This window comes from Lagenorhynchus albirostris, chromosome 9 (genome assembly GCF_949774975.1).
Source record: "Lagenorhynchus albirostris chromosome 9, mLagAlb1.1, whole genome shotgun sequence".
NCBI classification, from domain to species: domain Eukaryota; kingdom Metazoa; phylum Chordata; class Mammalia; order Artiodactyla; family Delphinidae; genus Lagenorhynchus; species Lagenorhynchus albirostris.
The window spans coordinates 61,066,175-61,078,540 of NC_083103.1; the positions used below are offsets into that span (position 1 = coordinate 61,066,175).

A 12,366-nucleotide genomic window follows, 5' to 3' on the forward strand; every position below is an offset into this window, starting at 1 on the left:
TACGACACGGTAGTTTGCGCAAGTACCCAACTTTGGGACATTTCATTAGCTATGCCCTCTGGAGTTAACAGAGTTAACAGCTTTTTAATGTCAATCTGTGCCTATGGAATCCTAATCTAATGGCAAAACCAATGGCAATCCAGCAGATTTTACAGAACAAAATTCCAGGTTTTAACTAAAATCACTGGTCAGTGAAAACACGACCCTGTTCTACATATCTGCATAGTGGGTCAACTAAATATTCATGGTTTATTTGTTAACTCCTAATATCAAGTACCTTGTGGATAAATAGGGGCTCTGGAGAAAGACAGTTTCCACTGGACCTCACCAAAAAACAGTGTTTGTTAAGAGGCCTGTAGTATAGGGAGAAGAACATGAGGTTTGGAGTCTGAAGACCTGAGCTCAAGTTTGGTTTAGCAACTTCCTGATTATATGATTTGGGGACTCAGCAACTTCTTGGTAATTTGATCTGGGGTCAAGCCCACTAACTCTCTTTGCCTCATTTTCCTTCTCTGTAGAATGGAAATAGAAATAATCACCTTCTAAAAAGGTTGTCTGAAGAATAAATGAGGTGATATATTTAAATGTGCTTTGTAAACATAAATTTCAGAATCAATGTTAAATGCTATCATTAGTTAATGCCCCTAAAGATGGACTATCATAAGGATAAAATACCATTGGATGGTCTGTGAATTGTTTATGCCCCAGAGATCTCAATACTAGGTTAGTGGCACAGTTGCACTAAAAAGAACTGATTAGATCATGAAAATTACCATTTATTAAACACATATTACTTGTCCATTTATAAGAATATATATATGTACATATATCCTAATTTAATCTCCACAAAACCATACTGATGAGGCATTATTGTCACTATCTCTATGTTATAGATGAGAAAACTGAGGCTCAGAGAAAATGACAGCTGAGATTTCACACCAGCCTTTCTGATCCATGTTTTCCACACTGAGTTGTTCTATGGTTCCATTATCTAGGAGTCTCCATCACAAGAGGCCTGCAGTGATTTGAGATCTCTAGCAAGAGCAGCAAGTAAGACCCAGGCAAAGCAAAGACCACCCTGAAGGTAAGAGGTGCCACAGGATCTTGCATATTAGATGTTGAAAGCAAACTGGTAATTCCTTAATGGTTTTTGTTGTTTGTTTTTTAGTTTTGATGATGTTTCTTCTGTGCTTTCTAATTGGTTCCCAGGACTCTCAAAAGATTTGTGTCTTGTCTTCTTGACTAGACTTCAAACTTTCTGAGTATCATATGCAATACTTGTATTTCCCCTTATTATCTACTACACTTTGATCAATAAGTATGCATTGATTTGATTTGGGACTTTCAACTCATCTTACTCTTGTTTTCCTTCTATAAATTGCATTAATGTAGTCTGGAAATAAATATTATGCATAGGCCCAGTTCCTATACAATGACATTTATCACTTTTGTATGTTTCTATTGCTATTTTCCATTTCATGTATGTAAATTTGGTCTTTCCAATGAGACTCTCTCAATGACAAGGATTGTATACTTTCCTAGATTTTTTCACAGCATCTGGGTACACAGAAGGAGCTCAGGAAATACGTAGGATTACTGACTAAATGTAGCTATAAAGTATAGTACAAAGGAAAGTAATATCTCACTGAAAGCTTTGGAGAGCATTTCTGAGATAACCTCAAAATATCTTATGTTACCAACAAAACTGTGATGACTTTTCCAATATCCACTATCACCTTCTTTCTTTAACCAGGCACCAACACTTAATTATCCAGTTTTTTGAAATAATAATTAATTATTTCATAAATGCAGGATGTAAAAGCATTTATGCATTTATGCATTGAAATACAATCTATGTAATGTGGAAAGTTCATTGCTCCTTCTTGGTGTTAAAAAGATCCAGAAGCACAGTTAATTCCTACATCTAGAAAAGTCGCTAAAAATGCATGAACAAACGTGTGTGGATTGGGTGAACAAACATACATCACATACATCTGACATTGGCAACTCCCTGATGTGAGTGCCAAGGAGATGCCAGGGTGGGCTATTCTGAATAACACAATATCCCACTACATCAGACTTTCTGAAGATTCCCCATTGCTCTGCTCCAGGACCCCCACAGCCCTCCCCAGACCATTTTCCCAGAAGCTTCCTGGAATCTTTTAGGTACTCAATGGCACATAATAGCAGAGAATAAAAGCCCCAAGTTGTAGTAGCACAGAGTGCAGTAGAGTTCTAGGTATGGCCCATGAATGTGCTTTTCTCTCCAGCTGTTAATGTCAGATTTTTCTCTCGGCTCAGCCTGACTCCTGTTTCTTTTCTCTCTTTTGAGATCATGTGAGTCCATGCCTAGTTTGATCAAGTTTGGTTTCTGAGTCTGAAAACCAGTTCCCCAGTTACTTTGATAATTCCCTCTAAGCTTCATCTCCACACTTCACACTGCCTCGCCATACACACCTTCTCTCTCCATATTGGATATTCTCTTTAAATGAACCCCTAAATCAAATGGATGACTTAGCAGATTCCAGCATCCCCCTTCAATATGCTTATTTCCATTAACTGGAAAGAGATTTCAGTATCAAATACAACCCCCCCCCAAAAAACACTCTCCTTTAAACCAGAAGCTTAAAGGCTTGTCTTCATGTAAATATAAAGGCTTAAGAAAATTCATCTCTCTTGCACGACCCAGCTATAAGATGTAAATGGTTTGACTCTTATATTACATTCTCTTCCATGTGGGAAAAAAAAATAGTTTATAGCAAGAGGGAAGAATAAAGATAATCATAGAGAAGCCAGATGCAAGCAGAGAAAATACTGATACAATTTAGATTATTAGATCAAGTTATTCATAAATTCCTGCCACCTTCCTGTCCTTGGGTTCCATGGGATACCCAAATATTACATCAATAACTTTGCTTATGATAGTAAAAGAGAAACTAAATTTCTGTTGCTTGCCACTAAGAGAATGTAACTAATAAAGACTCTTATATAGTGAATGCAAATTTTCAAAGAAGTTCATTAATTCCAACTGATGTGATATTTGTTAAGTGCCAGATCTGTGAAATACCTCTGACATAAATGGGCAGGTGGTCACCCAGCCAGAGGAAGACCCTTCAAGCAAGGTATTGGCAGGGGTGGTAGAGCAGCCAGTCAGTCAAAGAACATACTCTGCGAGGCTTAGGTCCGACAAGTACAGGCTAACCAGCGGGAGGGTCAAAAGACCGAATCCAGGCCTATACCTAAACTTTTAAGAAGCGAAGTAGAGAAGAAGAGAAACCCACACAGCCAAGTGACCCAGATACAGCACGAACTGAATAGTAACGTTGATGCGGCTAGGAATTGTGCAGGGATTTCAGCTGACCTGGAACATGCAAGTAGAAGGCAGGTAGTTGACAGGAGGCCAAATTAACAGGAGGTAAATATGGCAAGAATAACTTGTGAGCTGTTCTGGGGGCCTAGAATCTTTGGCTTATCTTCTTAAAGGACAAGGCTCCTGAATATGCAAGAAGTAACACAGGCTCTATCTACGGTGTGGCATGACAACTTAAAACAAAATGGAACTCACTGAGTTTTAAAATGAGTCCATTTGTGTGGGAATATGATTTCACTGAGAGAGGTGGAGATCCCAGAACCTCAAGATAAATATTAGCTGGTTTAGATTGGATGCTACAAGATACCATATTAACAGTCTTTTAGCTTCACAATTCCCACAGAGGGCTGTCATCAGGGTGAGCCCCAATCAGACCATGTCCCGATCCTAACCAGGGGAGTAGAACATGGGGGTTACTACCCACATACCCAATCAGCTCTGAAATGAGATATCTCCCATTAAGTACTGATTTGGTATGCTAAAGACTGAACTCAGGACAACGTTATTTTTATTAGGTTTTCTCCCTAATCCTCCATCATGTTGGCCCATTCTGGAAATTAAAAACTGTGATGTGGTTGGGGGGACTTCTGCCTCAATTGACTGCCTGTAGTTCTCTTCTGGACTGAAACCCTTTCTTCCTTCTCCTTCTTTCCCACAATCTGTTGGGTGGAGCCACACACCCCTGGTTGTCCGCAGGTAAGGTCCTACTCTTACTTGAAGGAGATACCAGGATCTACCTACTTGAAGGATCCGTAGTTGCCTGGTTGATCATCACTGGCCGAGCATCATGACTACCTGGAATCTCACGGTACCATGACCCACCATACACAGATCTCCTGATATGTTAACACTGGGATGGATAATAATAAAGGCAAATACTTATGCGACACTTATTTATATCAATTAACTTAGTTAATCCTCACATAACCCAATGAGACACTGTTATTCTCAATTTACAGGTGAGAAAATAGAGGTTAGGTAACTTTCCCAAAGTCAGACATCTGGTAAATAGATTGTCTTCAAACCCAAACAATCTGACAGTCTGGCTCAGAGCCCATGCTCTTTTCTTTTTTAAGCTATATACTTTTATGTTATTTATTTTTTTACCATATTTTAAATTGAAGTATAGTTCATTTACAATGTTGTGTTAGTTTTAGGTATACAGCAAAGTGATTTAGTTACACATACATATATGTATTCATTTTTATGTATTTTTTTCAGATTCTTTTCCATTATAGGTTATTACAAGATAATAAATATAGTTCCCTGTGCTATACAGTAGGTCCTTGTTGTTTATCTATTTTATATATAGTAGTGTGTATCTGTTAATCCAAACTCCTAATTTATCCTCCTCCCAACCCCGAGTCCATGCTCTTGACAATCATGCTCTACTGCCTTTCAGAATGGAATCACACTTTACCAGAACTCTTTAGATTCTAATTTTGACTGTTCACCAACAACTCAGAGGCCAGCTGAAAGCCAAATTAGACATCTACCTTGATCCAGGATGGTTCCAAAACCCGCCCCTCCTCCCTCTGGCCCTAGTGCATTGTATGAACAAGCCTGAAGTTGCCACGACTTAGGAGAAGGCGAAGCACAGGCACACGCAGGCTGACTCAATCAGGATTTCTTTGAGTAAGCTCCAAAGAAACTCTTTGGTAAATTACTGATTAAAGACATATTGATGGTTATATGAGAGACGAGGAAACAAAACAGGAAGAACAAATCTACTCGAGAATCATAAAACTTGAAGCTGAGGCCTTAAGAATCATTTAATTCTACCTTTCATTTTACAAGTATGAAATGGAGACAGAGAAAGGAAGAGGCATGCCTCAGAGCTCACAATTATTTAGTATCAAAACAGAAGACAGGATAATAGCAACAAGAATAACAATAATAAAATATTAAGCATTTACTGAATGAATATTATGTTCCAGGGTTGTGATAAATACTTAAGATACATCAATGCATTTACTTCCCAAGATGTTCTAAGGAAAACATTATCACTCTCATTTAAAAAAAGAAGAAAGAAAGAAAGAAAGAAAGAAGGGGAGGCTCAAAGTGGCTAAATCACTTGCCTAAGGTCACAAATCTAAGAGGTATCACAACCAGGTGTCAAACCCAGGCCTTTCCAGACCCAGAACCCATGCTGGTAACCACCACCATCTCCTGCTTCCCTCTCCTGAGTTTTTCCAGTTAAGGCCGAAAAATGCAGTTATTTTCTGCCCCGAAAGTTGCTAGTTTCTCTTTGCCAGTCTGAAGAGAAATTTCTCACTGTACTGACTCAGATTCAATTCCCAATTCTCAGAGGGTTTCTAGGTCCCTTAATCTCTTTCAAAACCCTGCTTAAAAAATGGGACAATGCTATTTTCCAGTTAACCTATTTCCCAAGAAGTTAGCTAGGGAAATAATGCATGTGAAGTGAGAAAGCGAGGTGTTCTATAGATGTAAGGTTATATTATTTATTACTGTGGTTATTTCTTGCTTTCCTGGATTTCCTCTCCCTTTTCATATTCCCTCTCCGCAAGACCGGCCAGGTGGGTGCAATTTGATCTGAGTCATCACCAATAGCAGCGCCAAGTGGTTCTGGCCTGTCACCTGGTTTGCCCTTACCCTGCAGTGACATAGGGGAACCCCCCTCACAGGTGAGGACACTGAGGCAATACCAGGTGAGTGGGTGAGTGATCAATGTGAGCGCCCAAGGCTTGGCTAGCCAAGGCATAACTGCAGGTTAATGGTCATGGCAGGATATCTCAAGGGAGCAATTTTGGAGGAAGCTAATACCCTGGTTCCTCTCCCTAGCACTTAATAAAACGCAGGGATCATTACCTACCTAGCTTACCACCAGACTGGCTCAGAAAATGGGAAGAAAGAATGTCAGATTTATGTTTGGCTTGAACTCGATTCATCTCTGCTTGCCTGAACTCTCTTAATAATAAAAAAATAATAATATCCTCACTCTACAGAAAACTGAGGCACAGAGATGTTAAGCAATTTGTTCAAGGTCATCCAGCTGGTAACGGCAAGGTCAAGAGTCAAACCTATCAGCCTAGTTCCAAAGTGGGTAACACTTACATACAAAATATTTGCTTCTGCTCCCTATTAATATTTGATACGTATCCAGAAGTCTGTTTTAGTCAACACAAATTCTTTCACTGATCTTTGAAAATACACCATTAGTATTTCTTCCCTTTGGATTAAAGTGATAACATGTCTGTTTGATCCTCCCTTAAAATACAAGGTACTGTAATATTTTGCAAAATATGAATGATATCCTAAGGGCCTCAGTTAGGCTGAGTTGGGCACCTCTTTATCCCTAGCACAGAAAAGATGGGGCAGCCTGGAGAATGAGGCACAGAAAGTAAAGACCCAGAACTAAACAGAGTTTTTCTTACTATATTTCTCTAGAATCAATCCCACTTGGAGAAACAGATATAAATTGCTTGAGCTGTTATGAAGACTCTTCAGACCTCCATCCTACACCCTCTCCACATACCTCTTTGCAGTTAGTGTAAAAGGCTAAAATAAAAGACTCACCAAAACTAGGTCTGTAGATCATCACTCAAACTCAAATAGATAATTATATTAGATTGGCCACCTATATCATGCTTCATAATTTATGATGTGTGTCCACACACATTAGATCATTTCATTCCCACAGGCAGAGGAAAGGGAACTAACATTCATTGACCAATACCCGCTGTGTGTCAGGAAATATGCTAAGCTCTTCACCTCTGCTTTCTTATCTGCTCTTCACAGAACCCCAGAGGGACTGGTGGAACTTTCCCTTGTCTATAGGTAAGTAAACAGAACCCCAGAGTGATCCAGTGTATTTCCCAAACATCTAGAGAAAAGCAAAGCTGAGATTCAAACCTAGGTCTTCTGACTGTGAGCCCCTTGCTTTTTCCCATTATTAGTCCATGATGCCACAAATCCCACTGATTCACACTGAGCATTTACAGATCTAACTGCTTCATTTGTGCAAATGCTCTCTGAAGTTTGCACGAAGAATGGAGTCATTAGCTCAAATCTCAGATGTGGTTTAGTCAATGTGCCCCATGCCACAACAACCATACCTACTTAATTCACTGTTTCACTCCACGTGGTGCTATTCCTGGAAAGAGCCATGTGGATACCATCTGCTCCATTTTGCAAAGCCACTGAAGAGCTATAATCTTAGCAGTCCCGTTGTATTTTCCAGATTTAGGGTACCAGAATTCTGAGCAAGCTGTCAAATCTTGCTCAAAGCCAGTTCATCAGGCTGAGGTGGGGCCTGTTTCTTCTGTGGTACCTGGATCAGGGCCTTGCACACAGTGGGTGATCAGTGATTGCTGTTTAGTTTCCTTCTCTCATCTCCTTTACTTCCATCAGGCCAGGACTCTCACTACTCCAAGCATACGCCTTGCTTATGCCTACTATAAGGTCACTGTTTACATTTCTTCCTTCTCCCACATCCTGAACCAATCATGGTCCCCTCTCTTATCTTCCTAACCAAGCTCCCTCCGTCCTGCAAGGACAATCTAAAGTCCCAGACTCTCCATGAATGCTTCCTCAATCCTCACTGCAGGCCTCAATCTGTCCAACCTGCCCCTCTCAAATTTTAAAACATTCATTATTTGTACTACTTCAGTTCACATTAAATTATAAATATAAAGGAAAAGAAATTACGTGAAAGCACCAAGTTCTGCCATTCTTAATGAACGTTTCTTTCTGTTCTTACACGTATGTTGATGGCTAAGTGGTTCATGTGTGACATTTGCATCTCCTTGATGAAACTGTAGTCATTGTGAGGGCAGGGCCCTCATCCTACTTCATTTCTTCACCAGCCACTTCCACCAACACTCCTAATCGTGCTTGGCATACAGTATACTCAAAAGATGTTTGTTAATGAGTTTTTAAACCTTTGGAACTAGAACCACAGCAACGAGAGAAGATTCACGAGAAACCTGTGAGGCAACCGATTAGATGAAATGGGTAGAAAGGGGCAATTGCACGCTGCCCCTTGGTGACAAGCTGTTGTATCACACTGCCTGGTGCTATTGATAGCATCTGGAGCTACCATGCGCTACAGACCATGCTACTCGGAACCATGGCATGTAAGTTAGGGAAAGTTATAAACAGAAAGATTCTTCAGTGTCTACCATATGCTGCTCCTTTACACTCATTCTTTTCTACTTCTCATTACAAGCCTATGAGTTGCATGCTATAATTATGCTCATTAAACAGATAAGGAGAGTGAGGCATGAACCTGTAACAAAACTTGCCCAAGGGCACTAGACTAAAAGTTAGAGGAGCCAAGGCTCACTCTTTTTGACTCCAAATCCATATTTCTGTGGTATCACCACCCTGTATGGAGCGAGGAGATGTTCCTTGCTCTAATTTACTACCCTGCTGTACATTTCAGAAGTTGGAGAGGTGAGAGGAAGCCTGGGATCTGGTGAAAAAGCTAAGGACTCAAAGATTGTCAAAAAAGTAAAATGACATCCTCAGAATTTCTTAAACTTCTCAGACGAGCGTGAAGATATATCCCAAAAGATCCACCGCAAACTGGACATTTACTTGACATTTCATGTTTTATCTTTAAAAAAATTGTGTAGTTTTAAAAAGATTTTACTCCATACCATCTATTTTTTAATATAAACATGTTTCAAGTAATTTATAATGGAGTCAACCTGACGTCTTAGGTAGGTGCTGCATGGCTATCAAATATCAGGTACTCTATCTCCCTGGCAATAACCACAATCTGGCATAAAGATGGCTGACTGGGAATCAGGAGATCTTAGTTTTAGACCCATAACGTTCAGTAACTCACAGTGAAAAGGCAGTTCACTGAACCTCCCAATTTATTTTTATATTTGAGAAATGAAGAGTGAAATGGATGACCTCTAAGAGTCTATGTCTCATCAAGGATCTGATTTCACTCATCATAAATTTGGACCTGCTGGGAAATACTGGAAAGAAGGCAGGGATGCTATACAAGTCTTCTTTCTGGATGGTGATGATCTCTGCTTTTATCATTCAGATACAGAAAGTCAGAAGACATGACATTAAGACAGGCATGCAGAAAAAAGACAAAAGTCGAGTTGGGAAAAGATCAATAATATAAAGTGGCTTCTAATGAACTGGATAAAGGATGAGGTTCTGCTGTCTTAGACAAGGCACCTCAAAAATCCACTTATGATCATTTTTATAATCTGTATTTTGTATGATCATGTTTAGAGCCTGTATGCTGTTTTTCTTGTGAATAAGTTACTTTTCTGGCCATAAGACCATGCAATTAGTGGCAAAATATTCTCTTCCATATTAAAGAGACAAAAAGATTTGAAGTGAAACAGAGAATTATCACCAAGCTCTTTTTTCCATTCTTGCCTTTCTCCATGTTCGATTAGCCTTAACTGCAGGAAAAGTTTCTTAACACCTAAGGTCTGCTTGATTTTTTTCCCCTACCAATCATAATTTGATACTAGATAATATGCTTAAAGTTTAAAACATAACAGCCATGGAGAAAGTCTTAAAATATTTCATATCTAGAATGTTTTTCTGGGGTGTGTATGAGAGGAAATGTAAGGGAGAGAGATGAAAAGGAGGTGTGAGTTTGGTTTACTATTTCATCATTAGTAAGAGATAATGTTCTTATGTTCATGTTAGGCCTGGAAGATGTTTCAATACCTGCTTTTAAACGATGGCACTTGGACTGGGTTGTGGAAAAAACAGAGTAGACAACATTTTAGATCAATTTCCCTTATTTTAAATGCTGAAAACATCTATACGTCTATTAATCTCCCCCCTATCCACTTTTTCTTCAAAATTAATGTCTTATTTGAAATCATTTTCAATGAGGAAAAACATGGGGGAGAGAATAGATAAAAAGGAGAAGTGAATGTGGACTAGAAGAATAGAGGTTGGCTAAATACTGCCAGCAATTGCTGGTGCCAAAGAATATATTTTGCAGATGTGTTTGTATACTGTCATTGACTAGGCAATGAACTCTTTGTTTCACAGCCAAAAGCCTACAAATCTCTAGGTCCAAAAATGCCACCCAGTTCCTAGCTCTGCAGCTGCCTTAGCTTCCCAGAGTGGCAATATCTATGTTACTTTGGGTTTCTCAGTTTTCCAGTGGCTTTTTTACCCTTTGTTATTCTGCAAGCAAGGGTTCTGTTCGCCAGTTTACCTCCTCCTGAGCCTAGGATAATGCTACAATTGTGCCTATCAGAGGAAAGATGAAGGGATATTATCTGTTGCAGTGGGCTAGAGGAAAGAGGGTAGCAGTGAGAGAGAATGAAATGAAGAGAAAGAAGGCAGAGAGGAGGTTGTTCTCTGGTACATGGGGACTCTTGTCACAAGTTGGAGAGTGAAATGATGGCTCCCAGGCTGACTCTCCTCTGTTCTCTCAGACCACTTTGTCCACTGGAATTATAAACTCAGATACTTAGGAACCTTCATTTGTTTTATAAAGGATTTCCCCAAACAAATGGAAAGGAGATGATGACTTCCTTATGAATATAATGCTTGTAACCTTACATCTCATGACCCCCTCCTTGCCCATTTTAACTTGACAAACATCATTTGCATGTTATGCTTTTATGTTATAGGAAGAGCACCTCCCAGCCCTATACCTGGAGTCAGCAGATGAGGCATCTAGGGACGGCTGAACCATTGCAGAACTTGATCAGGTCACTTAACTCCCTAAATTATTTCTAAGGCTACATTCAACTACTAATAAGAATTGGATGATTCCTGATTTTAATACTAACCTAATTTTTAATATCATAAAAGCAGTAATAAAAAGAGTTTAGGATTTGGGTCATCTAAGATTTAAGACATTTCTTCTTACTTTTATGATGGTCTTAGTCAAATAATGTAGCCTTTCTGAAATTTCTGTTCATGTACAAATGGAGATTATAAATTATTATTTGGTCAACCTAATGTGCTTCTTCAAGAAGCAGATGGGATAATATATAAAAACCCTATGCAAAACAAACAAACAAAACACCCTGTACAATTTGTAAAAGGATACATTTGGGCTAATTATTAAAAATCAGCAACATTAATAGTGGCAATCCTTACTGGCCACTTTCTTCGCTTAGCTGTTTTGCTAAGGGTTTAACTCACATTATATCATTTAAACCACAAACAAACCTAAAAATATCTGTATAATATCTAATTTTACAGAGGATGAAAGTGAGGTACAGAGAAGTTAAGCATTTACCCAAGATAGCAAGTGGTAGAGCCAGGATTCAGACCTAGATTTTTTTAAGCTAAAACTCTGAATCTGAGCAAAAGTGCAGTAGATTGAGACTCTAGCCCTAGTACATTATGTTTTACTACTTAACCACTTCTGATCCCAGCCACTTCAATTTTTTCAACTTCAATTTTCTTACGAACAATATGGGATATTAAAACCTGTCTTGCTTACCTTACAAAGTTGTAATGAGAGAGAATCTACTTTACACTGCTTTGAAAATTGCAATAAGATAAAAAAAGATAAGGAAAATATAAGGTAGTAGTAATAGTGTAGTGGGGGGGTCTCAGCAGCAGCAATAGTAAAAACGTTAGTACAGTATATTTTCTGGTGTCTACACAAGATAAACATTAGAAACTCCATTGTTCTTAGGCATGTTCCTGCTAAACAAAAATATCTAAACGAAGCTTAAAAGAGTACTATTTTTCTAGTATTAGCTTATTAAAGGTTTTGAGGGTTTGATATGTGTGTGTTTTAATTTTGTTTTGTTACTTGTAGGAGGACTGCTATTATTAACCCCGAGCAACTGTCTATTTTTCTGTCCTGTAACAAATATGTTTGGGGCCTTATGTTTGTAATTTCTGGAGTAGGTGAGGAAAGTGAGAGAAGCAGAGGATGGGCTTACTCTGTTGTACCATAACATATATCTGCACTAATACCCCATTTTGATGAGTCAACACAAACATTTTACAATGAGCGATACTGATACAAAAAGAAGCCATCCTGCACTGGGCGTTAATTTTTCACGGACTCC

The 12,366-nt window shown here is 38.9% G+C and overlaps 1 protein-coding gene across 1 annotated transcript in view; it reads right to left on the minus strand.

The window, feature by feature from the left end:
* Nucleotides 1-12,366, minus strand: part of DLG2 (discs large MAGUK scaffold protein 2) — an 812,204-nt gene that overhangs the window by 757,757 nt on the left and 42,081 nt on the right. The gene's annotated exons all lie outside the window — the stretch shown is intronic.